Raw genomic sequence first — 17,247 nt, forward strand, 5'->3', positions numbered from 1 at the left:
CTGGAAAAATACAAAGATAAAAAGATAATTCTGAAAGCAGCTAGGGAAAAATGATCCTTAACATACAAGGGTAGACACATAAGGGTAGTAGTAGCAGACATATCCACTGAAACTTGGCAGGCCAATGTGAGTGGCAGGAAATATTCAATGTGCTGAAAATGAAAAAAAAAAAAAAAAAGATTCCGCCAAGAATCCTTTATCCAGTAAGGCTGTCATTCAGAACAGAAAGAGAGATAAAAGTTCCCCCCACACCGCCCCCCCAAAAAAAAGAAACTGAAGGAGTTCATCACCACTAAACCAGCCCTACAAGAGATCATAAGGAGGACTCTGTGAGTGGAATGTGCAAAGACTACAAAGGACCAGTAGAATGTGCAAAGACTACAAAGGACCAGAGTTATCACGACAAGCAGGAATCCTATAGATAGCATAATGACAATACATTTATCTCTCAGTAATAACACTGAATGTAAATGGACTAAACACTCCAATCAAAAGACGTAGGGTAACAGAATGGATTAAAAAAAAAAAAAAAAAAACAAGACCCATCTATTTGCTGTCTACAAGAGACACATTTTAGACCTGAGGACACCTTCAGATCGAAAGTGAGGAGCTGGAGAACCTCACTGTGACTGCATCTATCTACTGGAAGTCAAGAAAAAGCTTGAGTAGCCACACTGATAACACTGATAACAGACAAACTAGATTTTAAATAAAGTCTATAACAAGAGATGAAGAAGAGCATTATATCATCATTTATCACCCCATCATCATTATCATCATTATCATCACCCCATATCATGGGGTGTATCCATCAAGAAGAACTAACAATTATAAATGTTTATGCACTCAATTTGGAGGAACCCAAATATATAAAACAATAATCACAAATATAGGCAATCTTATTGGTAAGGATGTGGTCATTGCAGGGGACTTTAATATTCCACTTACAACAATGGACAGATCATCTAGACAGAAAATCAACAAGGAAACAATGGCCCAGAATGATACACTGGACAAGATGGACTTGACAGATATATTCAGAGCTTTTCATCCCAAAGCAGAATATACATTCTTCTTGAGTGCTCATGGAACATTCTCCAAGATAGATCACATACTGCGTCACAAAACAGCTCTCAATAAATATAAAAGAATTGACATCATACCATGCACATTTCAGATAACAATGCTATGAAACTTGAAACAAACTACAAGCAAAAGTTTGGAATACCTCCAAATGCATAGAGGTTAAAGAACATCCTACTAAAGAAAAAATGGGTCAACCAGACAAATAAGAAATTAAAATATACATGGAAACAAATGAAAATGGAAATACAACAGTCCAAACCCTTTGGGATACAGCAAAGGCAGTCCTAAGAGGAAAATACATTGCAATTCAGGCCTATCTCAAAAAACAAGAAAAATCCCAAATACAGAATCTAAAAGTACTTGTAAAGGAACTATAAGCAGAGCAGCAAAGAAACCCCAAGGCCGGAAGAAGAGAAATTTTAAAGACTAGAGCAAAAATAAACAATATAGAATCAAAACAAAACTAAACAACAACAACAAAAAAACAGATCCATGAAACTAAGCTGATTTTTTAAAAAATAACCAAAATTGATAACCCACTAGCCAGACTTCTCAAAAAGAAAAGATAGAGGACCAGAATAGGTAAAATCACGAATGAAATTGGACTTATCACAACCAACCCTTCAGAAATACAAACAATTTTCAGAGAATATGAAAAAAATATATGCCAACAAAGTGGACAACCTGGAAGAAATGGACACATTCGTAGACACCCACACACTATCAAAGCTTAAATGGGGAGAAAGAGAATATTTGAACAGACACATAAATAGTGAAGAAATTGAATCAGTCATCAAAAATCTCCCAACAAATAAAGAGTCCTGGACCAGATGGCTTCCCAGGGGAATTCTACCAGACATTTAAAGCGGAGTTAATACCTATCCTTCTCAAGCTGTTCCAAAAAATAGAAATGGAAGGAATGCTTTTGGACTCATTCTATGAAGCCAGCATTACTTTGTTTCCCAAACTAGACAGAGACCCCACAAAAAAGGAGAATTACAGGACAATGTCTCTGATGGAAATGGATGTAAAAATTGTCAACAAGATACTGGCAAATAAAATTAAACAGCATATAAAAAGAATTATTCACCATGGTCAAGTGGCATCTATTCCTAAGCGACGGGACTGGTTCAATATTCACAAATCAAACAATGTGATACATCACATTAATAAAAGAAACAATATAAATCATATGATCTTGTCAATAGATGCAGAAAGAGCATTTGACAAAATACAGCATCTTGTCTTAATTAAAAACACTCAAGAAAGTCTGAATAGAAGGAACATACATAATCATAAACACCATATATGAAAATCCCACAGCTAATATCATCCTCAATGGGGAAAAACTGAGAGCTTTCCCCCTGAAATCAGGAACATGACGGGGATGGCCACTCTCACTAGTGTCGTTTAACATAGTGTTGGAAGTCCTAGCCTAAGCAATCAGACAACAAAGTGAAACAAAAGGCATAAAAATTGGCAAAGAAGAAGTCAGACTCTCACTATTCACAGACTATGTGATAACTCTATGTAGAAAATCTGAAAGACTCCACCAAAAAATTGCTAGTACTGATACTTCTCGTAATATGAAATCAAAATACAGAAATCTGTTGCATTTCTATACACCAATAATGAAGCAGCAGAAATCAAGAAATTGATCCCATGTACAATTGCACCAAGAGCCATAAAATACCTAGAAATAAACCTAACCAAATATGTAAAAGATCTGTATGCTGAAAACTATAGAAAGCTTATGAAGGAAATTGAAGAAGGCACAAAGAAATAGAAAAACATTCCATGCTTATGGATTGGAAGAATAAATATTGTTAAAATGTCAATACTACCCAAAGCAATCTACACATTCAACGCAATCCTCTTCATACCGGCATTCTTCTCAAAGTTAGAACAAACAATCCTAAAATTTGTATGGAATCATAAAAGACACCAAATAGCCAAAGTAATGTTGAAAAAAAATGCAAAGCGAGAGGCATCACAATCCCAGGCTTTAGCCTCTACTACAAAGCTGTAATCATCAAGACAGCATGGTATTGGCACAAAAACAGACACATAGACCAATGGAATAGAATAGAGACCCCAGAATTGGACCCACAAACATATGGCCAACTAATCTGTGACACAGCAGGAAAAAGTGTCCAATGTAAAAAAGACAGTCTCTTTAGCAAATGGTGCTTGGAGAACTCGACAGCAACATGCAATGAATGAATGGAACTAGACCACTCTCTTACACCATACACAGAAATAACTCAAAATGGATGAAAGACCTAAAAGTGAGATAGGAAACCATCAAAACCCTAGAGGAGAAAGCAGGAAACAACCTCTTTGATCTCAGCTGCCCCAATTTCTTGCTTGACATGTCTCCAAAGGCAAGTGAATTAAAAGCAAAAATGAACTCTTGGGACCTCACCAAGATCAAAAGCTTCTGCACTGCAAAGGAAACAATCAACAAAACTAAAAAAAAACAACTGACGTAATGGGAAAATATATTTGCAAATGACATATCAGATAAAGGGTTAGTATCCAAAATGTATAAAGAACTCACCAAACTGAACACCCAAGAAACAAATAATCCCGTGAGGAAATGGGCAGAAGACATGAATAGACACTTTTCCAAAGAAGACATCCAGATAGCCAATAGACACATGAAAAGATGCTCAATGTCACTCATCATTAGGAAAATACAAATCAAAGCGACACTGAGATACCGCCTCATACCAGTCAGAGTGGCTAAAATTAACAACTCAGGAAACAACAGATGCTGGCAAGGATGTGGAGAATTGGGAACCTTCTTGCACCGTTGGTGGGAATGCAAACTGGTGCAGCCTCACTGGAAAACAGTGTGGAGGTTCTCAAAAAATTAAAAATAGATCTACCCTACAACCCAGCAATAGCACTACTGGGGATTTAGCCAATGGATACCAGAGTGCTGATTCATAGGGGCACATGTACCCCAAAGTTTGTAGCAGTGCTTTCAACAATAGCCAAATTACGGAAAGAGCCTAACTGTCCATCAACTAATGAGTGGTTTATATATACCATGAAATACTACTTGGCAATGAGAAACAATGAAATCCTGCCATTTTCAGCAAAGTGGATGGAACTGAAATAAGTCGGTCAGAGAAAGACAGATATCAGATGTTTTCACTCATGTGGAACTTGAGAACCTTAAGACCGTGGGGGAAAGGAAGGGAAAAAAAAAAATTAGTTACAAACAGAGAGGGAGACAGGCAAACGATAAAAAACTGTTAAATACAGAGAACAAACTGTGGGTTCATGGGTGGGGGGAGAGGGAAAGATGGATGATGGGCATTGAGGAGGGCACTTGGGGTGAGCACTGGTGTTGTATGTTAGCAATGAATCACAGAAATCTACCCGCAAAACCAAGAACACACTGTAGACACTGTATGTTTACAAACTTGACAATAAATTACATTTTAAAAATAATAATAAAAAATAAAACTTTTTTTTTTTTTTTTTTTTTTTTTTTACTGTCGACGAGGTCCAGTATATAAATTTTACCTTTCATGGATTGTGCCTTCAGTGTCATGTCTAAGAATTCTGCCAACCATAGATCCTGATGATTTCCTTTTTCTTTTCCCTGCAAAACATTTTTTAAGTTTTTGTTTTAGTTCCAGTTAGTTAACATAGAGTATAATATTAATATACTAATACTATCACTAAACTGTGACTCAAAGAGGTACATAGTGATTCAAAAGGGGTACATACACCCCAATGTTATTGCAGCATTATCTATAATAGCTAAATTGTGGAAACAGCCCAAATGTCTTCTAAACAGTTTATAGTTATATTTTATACTTTGTTCATGATCAATTTTGAATTAACTTTATATCTAGTGTGAACTTCAGGTTGATGTTTATTGTATTTGCCTGTGCATGCCCAATTCCTTTGTCACTATTTGTTATGAAAGCTAAACTTCATCCATTGATTGATTGGCACATTGGCTAATACTCATCTGGGCATAATCTTGTGGGTCTGTTTCTACATTTTGTCCCATTAATTTATGTTGCTGTCTGTGGTAGGCAGAATAATGGTTCTGCCAAAATACTCACATCTGAGTTTATGAAACCTTAAATAAGTCATGTCACATGACAGTTGTTAGTTGAAGCATCAGATGGATTTAAGTTGCTAGTCAGTGTACTTTAAAATAAAAGGATTAACCTGGATTATCTGGCCAAACATAATCACAAGGGTTCTTAAATGGGAAAGATGGAGGCAGAAATGTCAGAATCAGAGAAATGGTAGTGTGCAAAAGAATTGACCAGTCATTGCAGGTTTTGAGTTGAAAGGGGACATGAGGCAAGAAATGTGAGCATTATGTAGATGCTTGAAAAAGACAAGAATATGGATTATCCCCTAGACTCCAGAAAGGAGTGTATACATGGTGACACCTTGATTTATGCCCAGTGAAACAAATTATAGATTACTGTCTAAGAGAAATTCAAGTTAATGAGTTAAGTCACTATTTTTTTTGGTAGAAAAGAAAAACAAACAAAGTATGGAAAAATAAGATAAAAACAAACTTCTTATTTGAAGGTTGGAAACTGATAAGCATTAAAGAGAAACTAAAAGAAAGTACAAATTACCATAAGGTTTTCTAAAACCATCAGCATGCTACAGATTCCGCAAATACTGAAAAGATAATATGATACACGGTGAACTTTATGTCAAAACAATGACAACTGATGAAATTGACATATTCCTTGAAAAAAAATCATAACAGATACAACAAAAATATTAATTTGGTAGATATCTTTAAAATATCAGCAGGGTGCTTGGGTGACACAGTCAGTTAAGTGTCCAACTCTTGATATTGGTTTCAGTCATGATCTCACAATTCATAAAATCAAGCCCCATGCTGTCAACACAGAGCCTGCTTGGGATTCTCTCTCCCTCTCTCTCTGCCCTTCCCTCATTGTCTCTTAAAATAAATAAATAAACGTTTTAGAAAAATCTACAAAGAAATTTACACATCTCCATATTCTCATGAGTAATTTTTATGAATATTTATGTAGATATATTTTTATTCCATAAACCATTTCAGAAAATATAGAAAAAGAAGTCTGCCCTATTCATTTTGTTAGCTCAAAAGAGGGGCGCCTGGGTGGTTCAGTCAGTTAAGCATCTGACTTCAGTTTGGGTCACAATCTTACGGTTCATGGGTTCGAGCCTTACATTGGGCTCTGTGCTGACAGCTCAGAGCCTGGAGCCTACTTCAGATTCTGCGTCTCCCTCTCTCTTTGCCCCTCCCCCACTCAATCTCGGTCTCTCTGTGTCTCTCAAAAGTGAATAAATGTTAAAATATTAGCTCAAAAGACCAAAATATAATAATAATTATACAGATTTTTATATAATTTTACATAGCTATATGTAAATAAGTATTTTATAAGTATTGTATTATTGTAGATATTTATAATGCTTTTTTAAATAACATTTAATAATAACTAAGAATCATAATATCAACAATCAAAAACAATGTCCATCAATAATCTAGGGAAAAGTATTTAAGATATAAGTAACAATGATTGTACTCTGTATTGGAAAGCATAATACATCATACATCGATATTTGATCAAGGAATGAGTTTTCTTATATCTTCAAAGTGACCTTTGAAGGTCATTTATTATTTACCAGAATTAATAAGGGAAAACCATATGATCAACTCATTTGATGCAGAAAAATATTTACCAAAATTCAAAATCTGCTCAGGATAAGAAACATAATAAATAGGAATAAAAATGTCCTTGATATCACAGTCATGCTAATAGTGGACCTCTTGGGGGGGGGGGGAGGTAACACTGTATTTGTTAGCATCGAAATCTTTATTTATGGAATAGTTTTGGCAGGATGTGCTTGACTGTCTAGGATTCTTCAGGGAATACAACATTTGAATTTCTCTATGTAGGGACTAAGTCTCCCTGTAAAATATCATCATAATTTAATCATAATATGTCTAAAAAAAACATATTTTTAACCAAAACGTTGTATTCAATGTAAGTGCTATGACTGTACATTACACAGATCATAGAAACGTCATATGTTAAATTGAGTAAAAGGGATGTGTGATATGTGTCTGAAAAATTGCACTGGAAAGCTTAGACTTCATCAATGACAACTGTTTTGTTTTTGTTTATTTTGAGAGAGTGTGAGCATGGGAGGGGCAGAGAGAGATTAACTCCACACTGTCAGTACAGAGCCCAACATGGGGCTTGAACTCACGAATCATGAGATCACGACCTGAGCTGAAATCAAGAGTCAGACACTTAACTGACTGAGCCACCCAGGCGCCCTGATATTTAATTGTTTTTATGTTTGAAATTATACACAAACTTGATGCTAAGGGAGATGTTTGGGTTTTGTAAGCATAATTTGAGAATTCAGTCATTAGTTTTATCTCATACACACCTTAAAAATTATATAACGGTAGGCAAAGAAGAAAAACCTGTAGGACAAAAGAAGAAAAAATAAGGTAGATTAAAACTTGGAATATGGAGGGTCATCAGCAAGCTGAAAAACTAAGAAGCTCCTTCCCCACAAAAGACAGCAAGTTAACAAACATATAGGCATCAGAGTAATTTTGAGAACTCTAGAGACAAGTTGAAAAGCCATAGCACACAGGCCAATGTAAAACTGAAGGGATTCAAACACAAGTGTAGGAAGTTTCACATATTTGCATGCATATGTGTGACACTCCCTTGTCCCCAGTGAGCAGTGAAACTGGGAGGAATCTCCCATACCAGAGTAACTGCCTTGGGATTGAAACAAGGAAGGGACTGTATGTTCAATATTCTACCTGTCTGGAGACAGCCTGAAGGACTGGATAATCTATAGCTTCATTTAGAGTGCTTATGACCTGTGGCCAAATTTGGAAACCACTGAAAATATTTTATAGCTGCAGTTCTGCGAGCAGACACCAGTGGGAACAAGAGATCAGAAAATGTTTCCCTAGTTAAGATGAGATAAAACCAGTGTTTAAAAAAAAAAAAAAAGGAAGTGATGATCGTTTATCCAAATGCCCAAATCTCATGTATAGATCACAATAAATAAAAGTAACAGGGAAACAGGGCCCACCCAAAGGAAAAAAAAAAAAACACAAAAAACAACAGACACCAATCCTATGGAAAAGCACATTTATAATATTCCTGAAAAAGAATTTAAAATAATTGTTGTAAAGAAGCTTAATAGACTAAAACAGAACACATTGAGATAAACAAATCAGGAATATATTGCATGAATAAAATGAGGAATATCAACCAAGAGATAGAAACTATAAAAAAGAACCAAACTGGGGAGTCTGGGTGGCTCAGATGGTTGAGCATCTGACTTCAACTCAGGTTATGATCTCATGTTTCATGGGTTTGAACCCTGCGTCAGGCTCTGTGCTGACAGCTCAGAGCCTGGAGGTTGCTTCAGATTTTGTGTCTCCCTCTCTCTCTGTCCTTCCCCTGATCATGCTTTGTCTCTCTCTCAAAAATAAACGTGAAAAAAATTAAAGAAAAAAGTACCAGACTAATTCTGAAGTTGAAAAATATGGTAACTGAGCTGAAACTGCCCATGAAGACAGGTCATTTGAAATCCATGAGTCAGAGAAAGAAAAATATGGTTTCAATCATATATGAAGTTTAAGAAATAAGTGATTAAGGGGAAAAAGAGAGACAATCCAAGAAACAAACACTTCACTATAAAGAACTGATGGTTGCCAGAGGGAAGGTTGTCAGAGGAGATTGGGGGGGTTGGAGGGAATGGATGAAATCAGTGATGGGGATTAAGGAGTGCACTTGCTGTGATGAGCATTTGGTGACATATGGAACTACTGAATCACTCTAATGTACACCTGAAACCAACAAAACACTGTATGCTAATTATACCGGAATTAAAAACTTAAAAATAAATGAAATGGAGTCAGAGGAGCAAAAATAGAAGGAAGAAAAGTTAGAGGCTATGGGATATATGGGATACCATAAAGGGAATTCCTATATGCATTATTAACATCCCAGAATGGAAAGAAAGAGGGGAAGGGGTAGAGAGTATATTTGGCAAATAATAGCCAAAATATGCTCAAGGAGGAAAGAAATCGTCATAAAAGTTAAAATTTAATGGAAGTCCAGTTTATCAATTATTTCATCCATGGATCATGCCTTTGATGTTCTATCTAGAATGTCATTGCCATAATCAGAGGATGCTAAGAAAGAAGAACGCTCTTATGTTGTTGGTAGGAGTGTAAACTGGTGCAGACACTGGAAAACAGTATGGACATTCCTCAAAAAGTTAAAAATAGAACTATCTTATGATATAGCAATTGCACGACTAGATATTTACCCAAAGAATACAAAAATATTAATTTGTTTTTTTGTTGTTCTTTTGGTTTTTGTTTTTGTATTTTACATGTTTATTCTGACAAAGAAGGTTGTAACACACATAATCTTCTCTTGCCTACACGATATTTTTTTATAAGGTAAGTAATGGGCATATATTTTCATTTTGAATCCAGGGAAGCCAAACCACTTGCCTGAAATTAAAGGAAATCAGAAAAATGGCTGGAAAAAGAGGGAAGGCGTGGTCTCACTGTACGTCCAATTCTGTTTGCATTTAGACCATGCTGCTTCTGGTCTGGTTTAATCAAAATAGTAAAATCAGTCAATAGGCCACTAGCTGGGCTTTAAACACTATTTTAGTAGAATAAAGAAAGCGCATAATCATCTCTGTTTTTGACAGTGTTCCGAAACGACAAAAGAAACTCAAAGCTTTGGTTCCTTTGCTATTTGAAACATGACTGTTTAAAGATCATGCCTGAGTTGCTGAGCCATAGAAGTGTGACAGAAAGCAATGATGGACTCTACAAAACCCACAGAAGAGATCAGTGGTGTGCAGGCGTCAGAGGTGAGCTGGTGAAGTCCCCCTCAGATGCCATCTGGGTGATGACCACGAGTGGTGCAAAGCTGAAGGCTGGCTTCTGCCATTAGATCCCCATAGGGTATCTTTTGAAAACAACCTGGGCTTCAATGGCACTTCTGAAACCAGACTTTTTTTTCTTTTCACAGAATTAATTTATCCTCAATATCATGAATCACAAAAACACATTTTTGCTTGAGCACAGGCATGAAATATAATTCACTTTCTTTTTTGTGTCCAGAAATGCCCTTCACACATATAGTAAATCGTGCTCGTTTGACAATTGTGTCCAAAAATACTAATTTGAAGGGATACATGCACCACAATGTTTGTAGACACATTGTCAACAATAACCAAGTAGCCCAAATTTCCGTCAACTAATGAATGGATAAAGAAGTTGTGGTATATATACACAACAGAATAATACTCAGTCATAAAAATTTATGAAATCTTGCTATTTGCAAAGATGTGTATGGAGCTAAGAGTATTATGCTAAGTGAAATAAGTCAATCAGAGAAAAAAATACTAAAAATAGTATATTATTTCACGCATGTGTGGGATTTAAGAAAAGAAGCCATTATGGGGGGGGGGGTGAGGGGAAGAAAGGCAAACCAAGAAACCAATTCTTTTTTTTATTTTGCAATTTCATTTTATGTTTATAAATTTTTGAGAGAGAGACACGGCATGAGCAGGGGAAGGGCAGAGAGAGAGGGAGACACAGAATCCGAAGCAGATTCCAGGCTCCGAGCTGTCAGCACAGAGCCCCATGTGGGGCTCAAACTCAAAACCACAAGATCATGACCTGAGCCGAAGTTGGTCACTTAACAACTGAGCCACCCAGGCGCCCCCCAATTCTTAAATATAGGGAGCAAACTGATGGTTACCAGAGGGGAGGTGGGTGAGGGAGATGGGCTAAATGGGCAATGGGGATTAAGGAGAGAACTTGTGATGAGCACTGGGTGTTTGAAGTGTTGAGTCACTAAATTGTACACCTGAAACTATTATTACACTGTAAGTTAACCAGCTGTAATTTATTTTTTTTTAATTTTTTTTTCAACGTTTATTTATTTTTGGGACAGAGAGAGACAGAGCATGAACGGGGGAGGGGCAGAGAGATAAGGAGACACAGAATCAGAAACAGGCTCCAGGCTCTGAGCCATCAGCCCAGAGCCTGACGTGGGGCTCGAACCCACGGACCGCGAGATGGTGACCTGGCTGAAGTCGGACGCTTAACCGACTGCGCCACCCAGGCGCCCCTAACCAGCTGTAATTTAAATAAAAACTAAAATTAAAATTTCATTACCATATTCAATGTGATCTAGGATTTTCCCTATGTTATCTACTGGGAGTTTAATAGTTTTCCACTTTCTATTTAGGTCTGTGACCCATTTTAAGCAAATTGTTTTTAAGGATGTAAAGTCTGTGTCTGGAATTTTTTTTTTCCTTCTATTGCATGTGGATGTCTAGTTTTTACAGCACCATTTGTCAAAAAGGTTATCTTTGCTCCATTGTATTTCCTTTGTTTCTTTGTCAAAGATCAGTTGATTATATTTATGATGGCCTATTTTCTGATCTCTCTCTAGTTTCTTCCACAGATCTATTTATCTCTTCCATTCAAATACCATGCTGTTTTGATTAATATAACTTTATAGTAAGTCTTGAAGTCAGGTAGTGCTAGTCCTCCAGCTTTGTTCCTTTGACAATTTTTTACTCACGTGATTTTGTTTTTTTTTTTGTTTTGTTTGTTTTAGTTATTGAGTTGTAGGACTTCTTTATATTTTCTGGATATTATCCCCTTATCAAATATATGTTGTTCAAATATCTTATACCTTTCCATAGTTTGCCTTTTCACTCTGGGAGTTTTCTTCACTGTGAAGAAAAATTCTAGTCTAATGTGTCTTCGTTGTCTATTTGTGTTTTTTTTCCTTGTCCTTTTTGGTGTCATACCCAAGAAATTTTGATAAATCCAATGTCATGAAGCTTTCATCCTGTTATATTGATGGTCTTAAATTTAGGTCTTTAGCTCATTTTGAGTTAATTTTTGTGTGTGTTGTAAGAAAAGTTTCCAACCAATTTCTTTTATATTTTTCATTCTATCCAGTTTTAACAATGCTGTTTATTGAAGAGACCATTTTCCCATTGAGTAGCCTTGATATGCTTGCTGAAGATCATATGATCATATACATCAGGGTTCATTTCTGGGCTCTTTTTTTAATCCTGTAGGTCTGTGTGCCTTTATGCAACTTGTTTGTTTGCAAACTGTTTGTTTGTTTCTTTGTTTTCCCTGTAGCTTTGAATGTTGTGAAATAAGGAAAGGAGCGTCCTCTTAGTTCTTATTTGACTCATTTTTATCACTTGTTTGCCTCTGAAATATTGGGGATAGCTTTGCCCTGTGTCCTCCCATCTCTTGCAGATACAAGAAAAACTTTTTTGCTTCTGTTTTTGTTTGTTTTGGGGAGGTTGTTTGCTTTTTGTCTGTTCAGCTATTTACTTGTTATTAGAATGCAATGACAACTTCTAAATTCCTTACATGCATAACCAGAAACTAGAAATCCGTGGGTTATTTTAAAATTAGGATGGATTCAAGATACTTTCCAAAACTATCAGAACAAGGTAAAGTAAACTTGAAAATATCCAAAGATGAATAAAAATATTTAATAAAATTTTCCACTTTTCATGATATGATTTATAGCAAACCATAAATAGAAGTGGATTTTCAAATTTAATACAGTAAGGTGACCCCCAAAGCCTTCAGGAAACTCTATGCTTGATTGTAAATCTTTGAAAGTTTTTTTTTATACTAGCTATTATCTCTATTTCTCTTCTGTATTGTATTTAGGCTTTCATTTAGTACTGCATTCTCTTTAGCATTTGTTATTGTGACTTATATTAAGAAATGTATATTTGAGGGCACCTGGGTGGCTTAGTCATTTAAATGGCTGACTCTTGATTTTGGCTGAAGTCATGATCTCATGGTTCCTGAGTTCAAGTCTCGCATCGGGTTCTGCACTGTGCAGAGCCTGCTTGTGATTCTCTCTCTGTCTCTCTCTGCCCCATCCATGCATTCTCTCAAAATAAATAAATCAACTTAAAAAATAATGAAATGAATATTTGATTTTATCTTAGTTCCTGGAACAGAACTTCTAAAAACCTTGAAATTTCCCAAGTGATAACAGTGATAAAGATGATAGAGCATTTTTTTGTTTTTCATAACAAATCCCTCTGAAGTACAGTTGAATTTATGTTAATGAAGTGATATTTGGAAAGCTCCTAGTTAATCACAGGATAGGGGCTGGTTGCTAGAAGAACCAAAAATTGCCTAAAGGGTTGAAACTTTGAGTCCTACGCTGACCTCCCTGGAGAAGAGAAGGGATGGAGGCTGGAATAATTATGGCCAGTGGCTTAATGAACCATGCCTAGGTATTGAAGCCATCATAAAAATACCTGAAGTGTGAGATTTAGAGAACTTTTAGGCTGGTGAACAAGAACATAGCCATGTGTTGGGAGAGTGACACACCCCAAACTCCATGGGGATAGAAGCTATTGTGCTTGGGACCCATTCAGACCTGGTCCTGTATATCTCTTCAGCTGGCAGTTGATTTGTATCTTTCAAAATATACTTGTAATAAGACAGTAGTAGTAAATTCCTGAGTTCTGTGAGCCTTTCTGGTAAATTATCAAACCTGATGTTTAAATTGTAGTTACTCCCAATTTGTAGCCAAATCAGACAGAAATTAGAAATCTGAGATGGACTAGTTATGATTGGCCTCTGAGATAAGGTGGGGTAGTCTGTGAAGCTGAGCCTTTAACCCTTGTGATCTGAAGCTAACTCCAATTAGTGTCAGAATTGAATTGTTAATCTATTCAGTGACTACAACTTTACTTGTCTTGTATATGTAATGACTCTCATCCTTCTACTTTGACATAAATTCCAAATTTATATATTTCCCTGCATAAATCAAATTCAGATTTGCTGCACTCTAGGCACCCAAAACTCAGCATCCACAGAATAGATCTAGGTTTCTGTAATTTTCTTAACTGAATTTGTTATCCATTTGTCCATTCATCCACTCACAATATAGTTATTGATTTGATACTGCAAGTCAGAAAATGGGCTTAGTATTTGAGATGCAACATAAGGAACACAAACACGGTCCCTGATATTATAATCTGGTTCAATTAGCTGAATAAAAGTATAATACAAATAATAATAAGTGTTATAAGCATTGTAAAACAAAATGCAATGGTTCCATATACAGGGTGGTCTACATAGCTGAGAAACTGGTAATGTGTTCATATAAAAATGATTAAACAAATGACAAGAATGCCCAGATTTTGAATTGGGGAAGGTGGAAGGATGCAGTAAGAATATTCCAGGAAGTGAAAATATTAGTTGTGCTAACCATAACTTAAAAAATAGTCTGAGAATATGAAAAAATTTAAAAAGTTCAAGAAAGTTGTAATATTGACATTAGGGGAAAGGAGAAAATGCGAACAAGAAATGGGAAAAAAGGAGGGTTAGGAAAAGTATCATGCGGATTAGTAAGATTTGGTTCTTTATTCTAAAGGCAAAAACAGGTGGGGTGTCTGGGTGGCTCAATTGGTTAAACTTCTGACTTCAGCTCAGGTCATGATCTCATGGTTCGTGGATCTGAGCCCCGCATCAGGCTATGTGCTGACAGCTTAGAGCCTGGAGCCTATCTTTGGATTCTGTATCTCCCTCTCTCTCTCTGCCCCTGCCATGCTTGCACTGTCTCTCTCTCTTTCTCTAAAATAAATAAAACATTAAAAAAATTTAAAGGCAAAAACAGGCTATTTGAGAATATTAAGTATCAAATGTCCAATGCAAGGAAAAAGATGTCTTCTGGAATTTATTTGAGTATGATGATGCCTGCCTGAATGATGATGTCTGCTGATTGGATTATTCATATATGAAGTTTCTGTTTTAATAAGCAATTTGTTGCTCATTTGTAAACCAAACATTTTTTTAATTGGTATTTTCTCTCAAAAGTATTATCCCAATTGTTTTTATGTCCAAATTATATCTTTAAATACTATGTAAAAGTATGCAACTTTATTTATCATGTATCTCTTTTTCATCCTTGAGTAACTTCTATGCCTCTGATGGCATGGATTAGATGTATTTCTTCGGTGAATCTAAATATGTATCAATCAATAAGTGTTCGTAATGTTTTTTCTTTTTAAATACTGTATATTAGGTAAATCCATATTTTATAGTTTTCTTACAGTTTTTAATTTATTAACTATGTAAAATAGTTACCACAATTCAGTTTGATAATCAATAATCAGTTTGATGTCAAAAATAAAACAATCTATCTCATATGGTTTTTGTAAAGTTAAAAAGATTCAATTTTTAGAAAAATACTAATACATAGTATTAAATGTAGATGGTGATGGGGTGGCTGGGTGGCTCAGTTGGTTAAGCATCTGACTTTTGATTTCAACTCAGGTCATGATCTCACAGCTTGTGAGATCCAGCCTCACGTCAGTCTCTGCACTGACAGCGAGGAGCTTGCTTGGAATTCTCTGTCTTCCTCTCTCCCTGCTCCTCCCTTGCTCATTCTCTCTCTCTCAAAATAAATAAATAAAAATTTTAAAGTGTAGATGGTGATGGTCATAATGTGGATGAGGATGGTGGTGATGATGATAACAAAAATGAATGTACATCTCATTATTTAATGATTATAAATGACATTATACTGCGATAAACAGATTGATTCTAGGCAAAAGCATTTGTGATGAGTATGTTGTTTTGTTTTTATTTTTGTTTTTAAGGCTTAAACTATTTCTTTTTTTTAATATATGAAATTTATTGTCAAATTGGTTTCCATACAATACCCAGTGCTCATCCCAACAGGTGCCCTCCTCAATACCCATCACCCACCCTCCCCTCCCTCCCACCCCCCATCAGCCATCAGTTTGTTCTCAGTTTTTAAGAGTCTCTTATGCTTTGGCTCTCTCCCACTCTAACCTGTTTTTTTTTCCTTCCCCTCCCCCATGGCTTCCTGTTAAGTTTCTCAGGATCCACATAAGAGCAAAAACATACGGCATCTGTCTTTCTCTGTATGGCTTATTTCACTTAGCATCACACTCTCCAGTTCCATCCACGTTGCTACAAAGGGCCATATTTCATTCTTTCTCATTGCCACGTAGTACTCCATTGTGTATATAAACCACGATTTCTTTATCCATTCATCAGTTGATGGACATTTAGGCTCTTTCCATAACTTGGCTATTGTTGAGAGTGCTGCTATAAACATTGGGGTACAAGTGTCCCTATGCATCAGTACTCTTGTATCCCTTGGGTAAATTACTAGCAGTGCTACTGCTGGGTCATAGCGTAGGTCTATTTTTAATTTTTTGAGGAACCTCCACACTGTTTTCCAGAGCAGCTGCACCAGTTTGCATTCGCACCAACAGTGCAAGAGGGTTCCTGTTTCTCCACATCCTCTCCAGCATCTATAGTCTCCTGATTTGTTCATTTTGGCCATTCTGACTGGCGTGAGGTGATATCTGAGTGTGGTTTTGATTAGGCTTAAACTATTTCTTACAAAAGTTGTTTTCACAAGTTCTTTTCTAATTTGGGAAACTTTTATTTTAATTAGAATTGTCATAAATTATTCTCTAGAGACTATTGTTTCAGTAGAAACCTTGCCCTTAGGGAACCAGCAGTAATGAACTCAGGCTTCCCTCCTGTTTCTGAGTTCCAATAATCTGCAGATGTGATCAGTGGCACTCCATAGTTTTGAATCATTCATTCTTACACAGAGTCCTTATAAAGTCTTCTATAGTCATGGCTATATACTCCCCTCCATAGTTTCTTTACATTCTGAGACTTTCAGCCTGAATGATATCCAAATCAAGAAGTTATAAAGGAGTAATACTCTGAAACCATGCACTTGTACATTCATAAAAACTCTGAGGTACACCTTCAGCAGGTAAGTAAAAAATTGACAATGTTCTACTCTCAATTCATGGTCTTTGGATTTTTTTTCTCTCTTTTATTTTCCCAATCACTGATTTTCTTCTTTTTCCTCCACTTTTCACTCATTGACAACCTAATGCAAAATTTTGGAATTAACTGAAAGGATCGTTATTTTCCCAAGTTGAGAGTTTAGTGTTTGCCTTACATTGCTAGTGCCTCAAGGCATCCGTAGCAGAACACAGGAAAGTCTCTTTCAAATAATACACATTCCTCCACAATTACTTTTT

General features: G+C 36.0%; 1 protein-coding gene across 1 annotated transcript in view; it reads left to right on the forward strand.

The window, feature by feature from the left end:
- LOC123385087 (protein FAM71C-like) overlaps window positions 1–10,350 on the forward strand; it is a 34,630-nt gene extending 24,280 nt beyond the window's left edge. The window contains exon 4 of the mRNA XM_045056483.1: window positions 9,838–10,350. The gene's annotated coding sequence lies outside the window, so the exon portion shown is untranslated. The remainder of the gene's footprint in view (window positions 1–9,837) is intronic.
- Window positions 10,351–17,247: the final 6,897 nt, after the last annotated feature.

This window comes from Felis catus, chromosome A1 (assembly GCF_018350175.1).
Source record: "Felis catus isolate Fca126 chromosome A1, F.catus_Fca126_mat1.0, whole genome shotgun sequence".
Classification (NCBI taxonomy): domain Eukaryota; kingdom Metazoa; phylum Chordata; class Mammalia; order Carnivora; family Felidae; genus Felis; species Felis catus.